Raw genomic sequence first — 16,731 nt, forward strand, 5'->3', positions numbered from 1 at the left:
GTGTTAAATTGGTAGCGATAGAATCTTGGATATTCAGGGATGAGGTTTGAAGTATAGAGTAAAGAAAAGAGTTCAAACCAGAAACCTGTAATACCTGTTTAGCCTGTGCTGTAACCAAGACTGGGCAGATTCTCTGCAGGATCCACTTTGGGGAAGTTCCTACACCTAGTGACTACTGATGTCTTTTATCCTCTAAAATTTCTGTATGTTTTGGTCAAACTATTCAAACACACAAACCACTTTAAAGGGTGTGGTTATCATATTTACACTGTGAGCCATGTTAAAGAGGGTTCACAAAAGGGAAAGTACTTAGTATTGTCCCAAGTACCATTATTTAACTGTGGTTTCAATTTGTAAAATATGTAGAAGTATGAAAGATTTAATAACTTTTCAGTAGCAAAGATTTACTGAAGGTTGACTTTGGAGGCACTGCGGTAGAATCCTAGAAAAGTACAACATTGGTACATATATGTGTGTGCTAGACGAGTTTACAGACTTGGGAAATTAGATGTAACCAAGAAATGTGATTTCATCCTGAACAAATGGTTAACCAGGGTGCTTCTCCAAACATGGCTGCCCCATTGTTCACCGAAGTACTAGAGTTTGTTCACGCCTTGGATACCAGAAGCTTATTGTCTTTTGCATTGCTCCTCCTACCTCTTCCTTACTTCCTTTAAAAAGGAATGAAATATTGGCAATTGCATTTAATGTCCCCTTTATAATTATTTGCACATTTTGCTTTCATGAATGGCCTGTTTGAACATAAATGTGATTCAGATACTAATTCACTTTAACTCCCAATTTCTTGTTTTTAATGACAACAGCTAAATTAGTATATAGCCAGGGCAAAAAGCTTCTCCTCAGTTCTCTAAATGAAGCCAGTTAGGAGCTCCTGCTTATCCTGCAAGACAGAGGAGTCATCATCTTAAAGCAAGGGGGTGTGGGCAGACCTGGCTTTCTGTAAAGAGGAGCAGGCCTCGAGGTTCCACAGGCTTCGGGAGATTAGAGCTTCATTGCACATGGACCCTGATGTCCACATCCTGAGTCTCAGCATCTCACTCCTTCCCCTATTTCTAAAATAAAGTAGAAAAGTAAATTAAAAAATTTCTTTCCACCCTTTTCAGAAATAATTTTCTGAACTTACTCTACCCAGGATGTCCAACTTAGTGTTGTGATACTTCCTGGTGCAATGATATTTCAGTTGGTGAGTTTGATGTTGGAAGAGTCTTTTTAAAGTCTACTTATGTCTAAGCTAAGTATTGAAAGACCACTGGGGGGAAAAAGAAGGACCACTGAATTCAGTAGATAAGAAAGCTATTTTTAGAAACAAGACACTTTGTGATTAAGAAGACAGACTTTGGGGGTCAGAAAGACTTGGATTTCACTTCTAGCTTTATCGTGAGTAGCTATGTCTTTGGGCAAGTTATTGAACCTTTCTGAATCTTTCCTCAATGTCAAATGAGGATAGTATCTAATTTATGGACTGTTGTGTAAGGGCTCGGTAACAAAGTATGTATTATAGCACAAAGTAAGTATTCAATAAGTGGTAAGTGATAAGTGATAGCCTTCTTGTTGCCATTCCTTTTAAGTCTCATCAAAGTAGAAGATGGACAACTTTTAATAGATTTATTGTGAAGGTATGAGAGGTCTCTTAAAATACATACTTTTTCATGTGTTTTATGACATGGGATTTTAGAAATCTGCTTAACCTAATAAAAATAGTTATTTGACAGATACTCATATAAGGCATACTGTGTTTCAGGTCTTTTTACTTTTATAAATTACATTAATTCACTTAATCCTTGTAAGTACAAAGTAAATACGATTATTTTTGATAGTTTATAGAAGAAAACTGAGGCATAAAGGGATCATTGAGTGCCTGAAGGTCCCACAGATGGTAAGTGGTAGAGTTGGGGTCTGGCTCCAAAGTCTTTATTCTCAATGCAACACTATGCAGTCTCTCCTAATGTTCTTTTTTCTAAAATAAAGTATGTGTGGGCTCAAAAAAAAAAGAAAAATAGTAACAGTTCTCTTCTAATGCTAAAACATAAAAGAAAAAAAATCCCAAATTAGAGCAGGGTTGAAGAAAGTTTAACCTAAATTTAACACTTAATTTTATCTAGCTTTTTCCTTGTGTTATTGACCTCATTGAAACCTATTGCAGTTATACAAACACACTATGGTACTAAATGTCTTGTACCCAGATGGCAAAAGATAACATGGTGTTACATCATTATCTCTGCTTTTGCCTCACTTTTTTGAGTGTCTTGCTGTCTTTTCCTGGGTAGGATCATTGTTTGTACTCTGTTTTCATATGTTATTGATTATCACCCCTAAAATGGTGTGCCACCTTTCACATTTGTCCTTCCTTTCTTCCTTTCTTTCTTTCTTTCCCTCTTTTTTTAAAAAGATTTCATTTATTTGACAGAGAGAGAGAGATCACAAATAGGCGGGGGGGGGGGGGAAGCAGGCTCCCTGCTGAGCAGAGAGCTCGATGCGGGGCTCGATCCTAGGACCCCGAGATCATGACTGGGCCAAACGCAGAGACTTAACCCAGTGAGCCACCTGGCGCCCCAACATTTGTCCTTTCATACCTCTGCTGACTAATGGCTGCGATCCAGGGAGCTTGACTCTCTTTGCTTATATAAGGGCTCTTAGCTGTCTAGGAGAAGTACCAGATCATGATTTCTGTAGCCTCTGCAATCTTAATAGGTAAGTATCAGGCTTCCATGTTGAAAGCTGTTATGAATGTACATAATGATAAACTGAACTTCAAAAAAAAAACAAAACAACAAAACCTAAAACCTGTGTGTTTCCCTTTGGTTCTTTTTGGAAGTAGTAATGACATAAATTTACATAAATTTAGTCTTTTCTAATTTTGTGTACCATTTGACCTACCTTTGATTTGTCGCTGTGTGACTCTTTTTTTGTTTTGTTTTGTTTATTTATTTATTTATTGATTTGAGAGAGAGGGAATGAGAGAGAGAGAGAGCATGAGAGGAGAGAGGTCAGTGGGAGAAGCAGACTCCCTGCCGAACAGGGAGCCCGATGTGGGACTCAGTCCAGAACTCCAGGATCATGACCTGAGCCAAAGGCAGTTGCTTAACCAACTGAGCCACGCAGGCGCCCCCCACTCTCTGTGACTCTTGTCTGTTAATGTGCATTCCACCTTATACTGTACTTAAATGTAATTAACAGATTTCTCAAATAAGCCATGACTTTAAAATTTCTCTTCTCTGTATTACCTTTCTACTACCAAAAAATAAAAAGTAAAAGAAGTTGCTAGCATATATTCATACAGGCAGATAATACCTACTCTCTGTATTCATTAGTAAGATGGTACTCTTCACATAGCCAACCCCACCTTTCCCACCTCATTGCTCACCCAGTTGTTAGATCTGTTTAGGATTGTTTCCCCCTTTGCAATCCATACTTTGCATATAGATCAGTGATGAAAGCATTCTTCACAGTAACCTTGGAACAATAATTTGATCTTAGATTCTTCTGGGAACCACGGAGAGCGAAAAAGAATGTGTCTTTGAAAAGGGATGGACTGAATGTAGCTTACTTAGAAAATGGATAAAAGTGGCAACAGATGGAATACCTTATTTGATTTAGGAAACTGTGCAGAAAGAAGTTTTGATTTTGGTGTTGGCCTCATATTTATGTAAGATTCTTCAAATCTTAGGCATCTTTTGCTTTGGAAACATGGCTACTGGACGGATTCAGTCTTGATGTTGAGATAATTTTTTTGTGGTTCTTAGTTTACTGATACTTAGTAGGTTTTAAAATCCTATCTTTTCCCTATTGGTTTGATCTGTTACTCTACAATTTTTATTCCATTTCTTACATTCATTTTATTCATTCAGTCAACCAAAAACTGTTTATTCAGTCTGTACTTTGCAATAGGTGGTGTGTCTTTCACTGGGGTTACTGTGGTTGAGCAAACAAAGACGTCATTTTAATGAGGGAGATGGGCTAAATCAGTTGTCAGACAAGTCACTGTGAATTACAGCTGTGATAAGGTTAGTGAAGAGAGATGCGCAGTTTCAGAAGACTAGTCTGTAGGTGAGTTGACTAAACTGAGATCCACAGGATAAGTGGGAATTACCTAGGTAGAGAGGGAAAGGCAGTCACTGCAGGCATAGAGAAGCGTTGTGAGAAAGCCCCATGGAGAGAGGAAGCATGGTGGGCTTGCAGGACTCAAGGAAGGTCTGTGTATCTGTAGTGTGTAGACAGAGAAGTCTAAAGCAAAATGAGGTAGGGGAAGTAGATTACAGGTTCATTCCAAGCAGGACCGTGAAGGCCATCTTCAAGATCTTTGTGTTTATTCTTAGAGCAGCAGTGTTTTGAGATCACATTTCATTTTCGAAAACCTCATCCTTTGAGAAGAAATTAGAGAGGCCTGAATAGGTGTAGGAAAATTCATTAGGCTGTTGTAAATGTCATTTTAATGAGTTTTCAGTTATACAGTGGTGCCCATATTTCACCATCTTTATGCTTTGTATCTGGGATTTGCGTGGTGGAAGCTTGTCCCTCCATCTGCCTTGCAGAAGGACCCAAAGTCTACTAGCAGGTAAGTGAAGTTTACTTGAGACCTCTAGCTCTGTGGCCACTTGGTCTCAGGTGATCACCTGTTAGTCTCAGAGAATAAGCTAGGGTGAATTGAAGTCTGAGTTGTGCCTTCTGATGAGGTTGTTGGTTTCTTACATTTTGTCTGTTAGATGTGAGACTTGGGGTGGTCGTGGCAGTGGTGACACTAGCAGCAGCGGTGGCAATAGCAAATACGTGCGTGTCAGAGACTGTTCTGAGTGTTCTGCATACATACCTCTATTTATTTCTCATCCAATCTCTTGAGGTGTGGGAACTTCTGCGTTCTCTACGTAGAGATGAGGATGAGGCCCAGAGAGATTTATGAAGTTGCAGAGCAGGTATGAACTCAGGTAGTTTACTTCCAGAATCCAAGCTCTCAAAACCATTCCTCTAAGTGGGCAGAGGTCAGAGGTGGCAGGTTAGAGAGGTTAGAGCCCAAGCTCACACTGCATAATAAGTCACAGAAGCAGGACCTCAGCCCAAGCACTCTGACTTCAGAGCCCCTGCAGTGCGTCCAAGGGAGTTAGAGGATTCAGGAGAATAGCTCTCTTTAAGTGGAGGAAGGCCGCTTCTAGTGTCTGTAATTAATTCATTTTAGAGTGGCAACCTATTTTCTTTTAGTGTTTTCTAAACATCATATAAATGAATAAGAATGCATTTTATATATAGTTTTGAAATCACATTGTTTCATCGAGGTATACTATAATTAATTAAGCTATATATTATATAATTATAATTATAATTAAGCTCAATTTTAGATAATAAAGTGTTTTATGTTGAGAATAATTAAAAGTGTATATGGTGCTACCACCATAAAGGAGACAATAAGAAAATACAAAAGTGTTGATGGGCAGCTAGAACTCTCCCGTAGTGCTGGTGGGAGTGCAGGTTGCTGCCATCACTCGGTCATGCTGTTTGCTACGACCTTTTGAGGCTGAACACATGCATATCCTATGACTCAGTAATTCCTCTCTTAAGTAAATACCCAACGGGAATTTGAATATATGTTCACCAAAAGACATCTACAAGACATTTCGTGGAACAGGTGTATAATAATAGCAAAAAACTAGCTACTACCCAAGTGCCCATCCTTAGTAGGTAAACAAGTAGTGGCATAATTTGCTTAATGAAATAATATAATATTATATTGTATAGCAGGAAGAATAATGGACAGCTGCGTGCAACAGTAGGGTTAAGTATCATAAAGGTAAGTTTGGGTGCATGTCTTTCCAGGCCTTTAAAAATGCGTATGTGTGCATATAGATTTCATTCAGAAGGGAAACGGCTGCTTTTCTACTCTGTGAAGAGGTTACACTGCTGAACACAGGCCCACCGTGTAATGGCACAAGCACAGGAGAATTTATTTTTCACTCACACACAACAGTCCAGGGTCCATTTTCCAGGTTGGGGTCTGGGTGGGGACCTCGTACCACTCTTTCTGCCTTCTTTCAGGACCTCAGGCCAGGGTTGTGCCTGACATCTGCAGCATGTAGCTCCAAGGCTATACTTCTGCTCACATTCCGTGGCAGAGAACGTATCAGTCACAAGGCACACCAGAGTGTGGGTGTGTTAGGAGCAAGGATGGGAGGTGGAACTACAGACTACTTCTGTGCCCAGGAAGAACATACTTTGATAGTCAGTATGCCTCATTGTACACATTAGTTCTGCTCTTTTGTAATCCATTGGTTGTTTTTCTCCCACCGCCCTAGTACATGGTGTCTATCTTTTCATGTCAGTGAATATCCATCTCTTTTTGTTCTTAATAGCAGTACATTACTTCTTCAAACAGATGGGATGAATTATAATTTAACATGCCGATGTTGGTGGTTTTGTTTCTTACAGGTTTTTGGCTATCATTAATAATGCTGAAGCGAATATACTTGAAAAGAGAATTCAGTTTTGTAGGGTAAAATTATTAAAAATAGAATTTGATGGGTCAAAATGTAAGCCCATCACTAAGCATTAAACATTGTATATCATGGAGAAGGCAAAGTAAGTCCTTTTTATTGGCTCAGAAACTGTGATATACTTTCATATTTGAAAAATCCTCTCCCTATTCCTAGCTGGTCCCACCCCTGATTTACATGGAGCTCCATTTGATTCTTAGGTCCTGTGTTTTCTGTGCCCTCTCTTACTGCATCAGGGGGAGGTCAGCATACCTGCCCAGCTAAGTGCTGGTTGAAGCCAATATCGATTCTTTTTAGTGAGAATTAAGATGATAAGTTTGGGTACTGTTTTTTTTTTTTTAATGAATACTTTATATCATTTTAATTCATTTAACATGTGTGACTATTAAAGTTGCTATTGAAAATAACCAAAGTCCTTTGAACACTGATAGACATTTTATTAACATAGTTTTCTCTCTCGGTTTACATAACATGCCTTGAGCAAGTCTGTATGTGCGCAGCAACTTTAAGTCTTCTGAAAAAAGTAAAAGGAAACCTTTCTTCCTTGCTTAATGTACTCTGCTTAGTCTGCAATCATGCTCTGGTTTTGGAGCAGGTTAGGTGTTGGCCAGGTAACTCAGGGCCCAGTGGAACCACCCATCTAACCTCCCAGGTGCACCAGGTTTGCTAAGATTCCTTTGGTTGCAAAAACAGAAACTAAGTGAAACTTGATCAGAAGAAGTTACTTCGTTATTGAAAGGATTCTTGGGGAGCTTTCAGTCCTGAAGGAATTGTTGCACAGCTAAATTTTACATAGAGCAAGAATCTAGGGCCTTGAGCATTGGGAGCTTCTGAACCCTCTCTAGAGGGCTTTCCTCAGGGTGACACAGCTGTGACCACATTGTCATACAATTACCAAATTCCCCAGAGAGAGAACCTGATTTGCTCGATGGATGGGAAGAGAGAGCCATCTGTAGTAGACTGAATCACATTAATTTGCTAGTTGGACTGTTTTTGTCTCAGAGAAAATGCAGTTTCTCTTGCTTCAGCTTAATAACACATGCTCTGAGGGACTCAGCTCTAAGTGTCAGGACAATGTGAGATGGTGAGCCTTCCCAACTAATAAAGTCTACTACTTGTTTTTTTGGTGTTCTCAACTCCACAGATCTTGATTTCCTCATATTTTTTTCCATTTTGCTACAAACCCACAGAAAAATTGCAACCCTGGATCAGCTTCCTTCTGCAGGGAAGCTAAATACTGTTGGGGAAAATGACACAACTCTTTGAGATGGCCCTTTTCTGTCATTGGATAACTGGAGATTGTCTTAGCTAGGATCCATGGTAGCAAGGGTTCTTTGTGGTCATTAATAATTCCATATTTTACTGCAGTGAAATAATGCAGTCTAAAAATATGGTACAGTTAATTAGTGGAGAGATTACTGCTTCATACTGGTTCTTTCTAGTTGAAAGTTTCTATTTGTTGTCCCCACCCCAACCACCCACTGAAGGAGTTCTTGATTATTTTGAATCTTAGTGTGTCAGTCCATTAAGACTGTGTGTTTTGAATGGAGATAACCTTCAGGTCAGCTTTAGGATATTAGCTGTTTTAGGTAAACAGAAGGAACCATCTCCTGGCTGCCATTTTGCTTCAGTATTATCCTTGGCTGATGGAATGTTTTTGAGACTTAGTTTTCATTGAAAGCATGTATTTGGATTCTGTTGATAGGAAAAAACAAAAACAAAAAAACCCCTCTTTTTATGTGTAAATGAACTGTTATAACACAAAATAAACTTCAGAGTTTGTACAACCAAAGTGAATTATACCTTATTTATGCCACAGATGAAACAAATCAATTGTGGCAGATACATTTGTGGAAACCTCAAGACTCTAAATTGAAGGCAGTTTATTGCAGTGATTTACAAAAGAAGTAGCTATCGAACAATTTCTTTTGGGTGGGAGTTACGAAAACTTGATACCAATATCTTTTCTGTTATTTGAGTATTAAGTTTACTTAAAATTCTTCATCTTCCCATGCATTACCTTTCCCTCAAACATACACTTGCAAGCCCACATATATACACACATTCTAGTTTTCATAATGCTGTATTACATATGACATCAGTAAAAAAGAGCTCTTCAAATGAGGGAGAGAGAGTATATTAGCAGCGGATAAAATCAAATTTTTGAAATTTCTGGTAAGAATGTGTTCTAAACAGAAATGCAGAGTAGATGAATGATGATAAAATAGTAATCTGGAGACAGCTTGAGGAAGAGGAAAGAGTTATTAGACTTTGGAATCAGCCAGACTTGACTTTGAATCCCAGACCTGATTCTAGCCATATAACCTCTTTGAGTTTCTGTTTTCTTTTTATGTAAAGTGAGATTAATAGCTGCCATACAGGATTAATGTAATATACTTTGATTGAGTTCCGGGCACATAGTAGATACGGGAATAATAAGATACAATCATTATTTTGAATTAGTTGATCAAAGATAAAACAAATTGCTTGATTTATTTTATTCTGGTAGTTGCCCTAGAAAGCACGTGTCCTCTTTCTCGTTTTTACCCTTAAAGAAAAATTGAGTTATCGGTAATGGATTTAGCAGCTTTTTAAATGTTATATAGCTACTTTAGACCCAGGAGACTGACTTAAACCAATTTTCAGTTTTATCCTTAGACCTAAGTAAAGGTCTACTTAAGGATTATCAAGTATTAAAAAAGGGGGCGGGGGTTGTAAACTAAAGCCACCGCAGATGAGTAAGTTAGTGTCTCTTCCGTACTTGGTTTCTGCTACACTACATTGAAGGGAATTGGAGCCCTCCCTCTCTGCCCAGTCCTGGGAGGGCCCCTAGCGTCTTCCAGCCTTTACTCATCCAGTTAGAGGTGATCGTAGACGATGCTAAATTGGCTGCTTCTGTCTGCCAGTTATAAAGACTTGAGTTTCACATTGTCTTCTGAGACACTTTGAGAGATCTGCCAGTGGTTTAAATGCAGACTTTTGTAGGGAAAAGCAGACTACTACATAAAATGCACACAATGAATCTAGGATGAACCCAATCTCGTGAACACTGAAGTGTGAAGCAGAATGTATAAATACAGGAAAGATATAATTTGAAGGACTCATTAGTGAGTTTTTTGGTGATCTTATATGTGTTGTTACAGTTAAGGTCTTCCTAAATCTTGTCTTCTGCGTCCTACAGAGCCATCAGGGGTTCCTGAGAAAGGGCCTGGGTAAAAATCAGCTCAAGATTTAGTTGGGACACAGTCTCTTAGACAAAGCTTGGACTGAGCATCTTTCTGGGCCATTACTGATAACTTGTACTTACTTATCTTCTGTTGTATAACTCTTTCTCCACACTTTTTTTTTTTAAGACTTTGTTTTTTAGCGTAATTAGGTTCACAGCAAAATTAAAAGAGAAAGTTATAGAGATTTTCCATATGCCTTTTGTCTCTACACATGCACAGCATCTCCCATTTTCAACATCCCCCACCAGAGTCTGCTCTTCTTATAAACTTTTTGTGACCAATTTCCTGTTCCTTACTCCATGGTGTGAGGTAAGAAATGAATGTGCAGCATTATAGGTAAAGAAAAGGCAATATGTAGAAGAAGTAATACTTTATCAGTATTTACTGTGTATTCATAATGATGTATGTTCTGTCTGTTGTAGAGCTCCCTAGCAGCCGCTGGCTCTCATGCTAGAAAGTAGCCGATGTATCAGCCCTGCATTAAAATACTATGAAATAGTATTCGGAGCACTGGGTGTGGTGCATAAAAAATGAATCTTGGAACACTGAAAACATAAAATTTAAAAAAATACTGTGAAATAAGATCGAGTCGAAACCCTGAGCCCAGTGTTGTGAACTCCCTCTATTGCCCCATTTCATTTATTGGCAAGATTCATGTGTATAATCTTTGCTGTGTGATCACAAAAATCTTCTTGTGGCTGACTAATTTGGAATGTTTCTTTTTTCCTCCTTAAATTAAAAAACAAACCCTGTACCATACCTGTACTTGGATATTGAAGTTTCTGCAGGTATTTTGTTTCTGAATAATAGGAGTTAAAAGTCTAGGAATAAGTCACAAAAAACTTTTATTTATTTATTTTTAATTTTTTTAAATTTTATTTATTTATTTGACAGAGATCACAAGTAGGCAGAGAGGCAGGCAGAGAGAGAGGGGGAAGCAGGCTCCCTGCCGAGCAGAGAGCCCGATGCGGGGCTCGATCCCAGGACCCTGAGATCATGACCTGAGCCGAAGGCAGAGGCTTAACCCACGTGCCCTACCTAAGAACTCTAATGACAGCATTTTTCTCTTTGTCATTGGTTTTAGCTTAATTAAATTGTAGGAAAATTGGGTCAGGAATGGAATAGTCATTGTTAAGGTTTGTTTTTAACCTCTGAAGTGGAATATGGGAAGATGGCTGGCCTGTCTGACCTGTCCTGGGTTGCATGGTTTGTATTTATAAGGGGTTAATTTAAAGCCTGGCCTTAAAGGTACTGAATGAGTAATGTAATGGCTTTATTTTTGATGTTTTAACTTTGGATTTTTCTGTTGCATGTGTTCACAGTCTTTTCCTCCAGTAAACAAATTATAAAGGGGTGAGGGTGTAGACCTTCTTGCCCAGTTAATGCAGATAAGTAACTTTCTAAACGAACTACAATGGAAATCTCCCTGTAATGATTTTGTGAGTAATTTGTCATCTGTTCTTTCCGTCCACATAATTTTTTTAAAACTTGGTTGTTTTAAAAAAAAAAAAAAACTTGGTTGTTTTCCCTTACATATTTCAGTTTGAAATGAGCAGCCTAGTGGCTGGGAAAATAGTTGAATTACTTGGGAGGATGACGGTGCCACTGCCCATACACTTTACAAAACCACAGTTGTGAAACCCTCATTTATTGTCAAGCGTCTGTTACCCTTGCTGATTTCTGATGTCTTTGACGTTTGGCTAACAAAACAGTTACAAGAAGGTGATAAAATCTTAAGTGAAAATTTTTCTGCAGTTTAACGTGTGAAATGAGAATAGTAACTAGAATAGAGATAGAGGTATTTTTCCTGGCCTTTCCCTTTACCCCACTCCAGGGAGAAACCCCATACAGCCTGGCTTGACTTAGAGGGAGATGTGCTAGAGAAAAACACGCTCATTGATAGCTGAGGGCTGTGATGTCCAGTTATCCCTGAAAAAACTGAGTTTGTCAAGAAGAAATGGACTTAGTGAATGAGCATTTAAATTCTGTCATAAGAGTTTGATAAAAGATTGGGGAAACATGAAGGTTATCAGCTCCTTTGCCTGCCTCTGGGGAGGTTTTAGTGGTTCTTTAATATAAAGATGAAGAGATACTCAACTATGAGTTGCTTGAAAGTATAAATTCACCCTGCTTTAAAGACAGCTTAATTTGCTCTCCTAAAATTTATGTGACTTTATTTATATTTATAAGTTTATTTCTATATAGCCAGACTGTTTTTTAAAAGAAGAACAAAGTGGGAAGATTCATACTGCCCAATTTCAAGATTCACTCTAAAGCCACAGTAATCAAGACAGTGTGGCATCAGAGAAAGGATAGACTGGAAAAAAACCCCAAAATATAAGCAGTGTGACAAAAGAGAATCTAGAAATAGGCCCATACGTGGTCAGTTGTTTGTTTTTTAAAGATTTTGTTTATTGGGGTGCCTGGGTGGCTCAGTGGATTAAGCCTCCTCTGCCTTCGGCCCAGGTCTTCATCTCGGGGTCCTGAGATCAAGCCCTGCATCGGGCTCTCTGCTCAGCAGGGAACCTGCTCCTCCCCCACCCCCCATCTGCCTACTTGTGATCTCTCTCTCTCTCTCTCTCTCTCTCTGTGTCAAATAAATAAATAAAATCTTTTAAAAAAAAAAAAGAAAAGAAAAGGTTTTATGTATTTATTTGTCAAAGAAAGAGCATGAGTGCACAAGTGGCAGGCAGAGGGAGAACCAGTCACCCTGCTGAGCAAGAAGCCCAATGTGGAGCTCGATCCCAGGACTCTGGGATCATGACCTGAGCTGAAGGTAGAGGCTTATCCAACTGAGCCACCCAGGCACCCCTCTTTGTTTTTAATGCATAGATGAAAAGGTATTGAAATGGAGGGAAGTTCGTCTTTTTAACAAGCAGTTCTGGACAGTTGGACATTCCTGCACAGGAAAAGAGAACTTTGACCCATTTTATACTCTATATAAAATTTAAAAAAGAAAAATCTAAAGGGGCAGCTGGCTGACTTAGTAGAATGTGCAACTCTATCCTAGGATTATGAGTTCAAGCCCCACATTGGGTTGTAGAGCTTACTTTAAAAAAAAAAAAAAAAAAAAAAAACCAAAAAGAAAAAACAAACTCAAAATGAATCTAGAAGAAAACAGAAGGTAATCTTTATGATTTTGAGTTAGGCAGAGATGACTTAGAGACGACACCAAAAGCATAATCCACAAAAAGAAAAAAATTTTTCATAAGTTGAACTTTATCAAAATTAAAAACTTCTTGCTCTCTGGGGGCGCCTGGGTGGCTCAGTTGTTGAGCGTCTGCCTTCAGCTCAGATCATGATCCCAGGGTCCTGGGATCAAGCCCTGCTTTGGGCTCCCTGCTCAGTGGAAGCCTGCTTCTCCCTCTCCCACTCTCCTTGCTTGTGTTCCCTCTCTTGCTGTGTCTCTCTCCATCAAATAAATAAATAAAATTAAAAACAAACACCTTTTTGCTCTGTGAAAAACTGGGAATGGAAAGAAAAGCAACTGAACGGGAGAGAATATTTGCAAGTCATGTATCTGACAAAGAAATTGTATTCAAATAACATAAAGTTCTCTTGCAACTCAGCAGAATGAAGACAAACCATCCAACAGGCAAAAGACTTGAAAAGTCACTTCACCAAGAAAGAAGATATGCAGATTACAAATAGATACATGAAAAGATGCTTAGCATCAGTAGTCGTTTGGGAAATGCAAATTAAAACCATACTTAGGTACCACTGCATTCATATTAGAATGACTCAAAACAGAACAATGAAGGTAACTCTTCCCTTTATTAGTATTTAGCACGTGCCACTGACAGTTCTCCATGCTTTGCATATATTAACTCATTTGATCTTTGTAACAAACTGTAAGATGCTGCCATCATTATCTATTTTCGATGACAGATCTGAGGCTTAGCTTAATTGTCCATAGTCACACAGCTAATAAAAGGCAGAACCAGGAAAGCATTTTTACAGAATTACATGAACATTGTATTATTGTGCCATATTCAGTGAGTCGTGTGCTGTTGGGTTAAGTTAGTAGTGGTATCATTCCCCTTGTGCCAGGGGTTATGTTTTGCAGCTAGACATTAAGATGGATTACACTTGCTCCTGATTTCCCTTTCTTGCATACGTACATTCGTACTCACAAATTTTGCCATCTGTTTATGGAAGTTACTGTTTTAATTTGGTTTTTGTTGTTAGTTTTTAAACCTCTGCCCATGAGAATAGTAGGGAAATGATCCTCAGGAAAAGATGTTGCATTCTTGGAGACAGCCACAGTTAAGGGTAGGTAGGGATGGATGCCAGTGCTGGCTGGGACCAGTACTTTGTTTCCTCCAAACAAAGCAATGGCACGTCACTAGTGTTTTGTTTTTTGTTGTTTTGTGTTGTTTTGTTCTGTTTTTTAGCAAGAAGACCTCAGAGATACACGAATCACTCAACCTTTCGAGGCTGTCACTATCCCACTAACTCCTTTGGCTTCCTGGCACAGGAGGCAGAGGAGCGGAACAGCCTGTGGGGGTGGTCTAAAGTGTCACATCTGATTTATAGTAATTAACATTATTAAAAAAGTATTAAAGTATTTTTATCTCCTAAGGCTTTGAGTTTGGCCAAGTCTCATTGAGATCCAGTTCCTGATAGTAATGCTGAAAGGTCAGGCGCTGCCCCCTTCCCCTCGGCCATCAAAAATCAAATAGTTAAGTTTCAAGTGTTGGAAATGTGAATTTTTCACTTTTCAGTTCTCATAAACTGAAGCTACTGTTGCTATAGCAATGATTTTTCGCCTACATAAAATTTGTGTTTGAGACAATTTTTTCCTGAACCCAGTTTTTAAAAGTATAAAATGAGTAAGCGTAGGCATCATGGCCCTGAAATAATTCTTCTCATGAGAGAAAGGTGATTTCTTTTTAATAAATTTCATCAATGTAAACAAGAAGACTTGATCACAGATCTCAGTTGATCTCCTAGGTGCTAAACTCGAATACGAGTCTAACTTGATTTATAGACATATCTCATTTAAAGGAAGAGTTGAACAACTAAAATAGCGTAAATGCCAGTAAGTGGTGGTATTATCCCAGCTTTTTTTTTTTTTTTTTACATATATTTTTATCCCCAGGGGTACAGGTCTGTGAATCGCCAGGTTTACACACTTCACAGCACTCACCAAAGCACATACCCTATCCCAGCTTTTTTTAATGCTTTTTTAAAAAGATTTTATTAAATTTTTTTTGACAGACAGAGACACAGAGAAAGAAGGAACACAAGCAGACAGAGGGAAAGGGAGAAGTGGGCTCCTCTTGGAGCCAGGAGCCCAATGTGGGGCTCCATCCCAGGACCCCGGAATCATGACCCGAGCCAAAGGCAGACACTTAACCAGCTGAGCCACCCAGGTGCCCCAACAAGAAGCTTTTACTAGCAATGGGCTCTTCAGTAGGTTTATATTTTATTCCTGCTGAACTTCTCATAAAATGATTATCAGAAAATCAGAGTGAAGGTAATAAGTTAATATTCTGAGTACATGCATTATATATATGTGTTTTGCCAAGTTCCTAATATATTGAGGACTTAGAAAAATCAAACGTCTTCAGAAACTTGGATATTACTATGTTGATAATCTTGTTATATTATCATTTAGTTTTATTTTTTTTAAATATACTTTTTTTTTTAAGATTTTATTTATTTATTTGACAGGGAGAGATCACAAGTAGACGGAGAGGCAGGCAGAGAGAGAGAGAGAGGGAAGCAGGCTCCCTGCTGAGCAGAGAGCCCGATACGGGACTCGATCCCAGGACCCTGAGATCATGACCCGAGCCGAAGGCAGCGGCTTAACCCACCAAGCCACCCAGGTGCCCCTAAAAATATACTTTTTTATATTATTTTTTATATTATAATAATCAAGTTTCATTATATGGGATTTATACATGGAAACAGTCTTAGGAATCATTGTGTCCAACTTTTTCTTTCTTTCTTTTTTTTTAAAGATTTTATTTATTTATTTGACAGAGGTCTTAAGTAGGCAGAGAGGCAGGCAGAAAGAGGGGGAAGCAGGCTCCCCACTGAGCAGAGAGCCCAATGTGGGGGCTGGATCCCAGGACCCTGAGATCATGACTTGAGCTGAAGGCAGAGGCTTTAACCCACTGAGCCACCCAGACGCCCCCAACCTTTTCATTTCATTGGTTGAAGAGCTAATATTTTGAGGCTGAGGTGGCACCTATGGATTATTCAGCTTGTGGCAGAGTTGAGACCAGATTTCAATGGACCCTGGCCTACTGACCTTTGACCTTCATGATGCTGTGTCCTTGCTAGCTCTTTCCACATCTATTGAACTTTACAATAGATTTATGCGTGTAAAAACAGATCTATATGCAGTCATCTTTGTTGGATAGAGGGAGCGAAAGAATTCTTAAACAATTCAGATAGCACAAACTACAGCCACTTTTCAGATTTGTTTTTGCAGTGAGAGAAATTGTATTAAGTAATCTTGAATATGTAGCATCTAAAAACATCTGATTCCCCATAGTCAGTGGTATTGTAATGGTGTTATATGCTGACAGATGGTAATTACACTTGTGAGTGCAGCATAACATATAGAGAAGTTGATATACTATGTTGTACACCTGAAACTAATGTCACATTGTGTCAACTATACTCAAATTTAAAATTTTAAGGAAAAACAAGCAAAGAATGTGGGGGGGGGAGAATAATTAGAAAGATGTGCCAGGATTATAGACACAGAGTGTTTTAAGGTTAATGTCACAATTCCCAATTGCTTTTAAAATTATGTAAATTAAATCAAAAGAGAATGAAATTCAAAAGTTTTTTAAATGAATTAATTAAAACATTTGTTTCCCAGTAAGAAAATAATGAGCAAGCTAGTAGAAAATGAATAAAAGTTGAGAATAAGGGAAGTCTACTCATACTAAAGGAAGTGCAGAAAAACACTTCAAAAAAAAAAAAGCCTGGGTGGCTCAGTCCTTAAGTGGCTGCCTTCAGTTCAGGTCATGATCCCCAGGTTCCTG

The 16,731-nt window shown here is 38.6% G+C and overlaps 1 protein-coding gene across 22 annotated transcripts in view; it reads left to right on the forward strand.

Moving 5' to 3' along the window:
* The window catches only part of PLEKHA5 (pleckstrin homology domain containing A5), a 237,755-nt gene that overhangs the window by 34,725 nt on the left and 186,299 nt on the right, over positions 1-16,731 (forward strand). The gene's annotated exons all lie outside the window — the stretch shown is intronic.

This window comes from Neovison vison, chromosome 12, assembly GCF_020171115.1.
Source record: "Neovison vison isolate M4711 chromosome 12, ASM_NN_V1, whole genome shotgun sequence".
NCBI lineage: Eukaryota > Metazoa > Chordata > Mammalia > Carnivora > Mustelidae > Neogale > Neogale vison.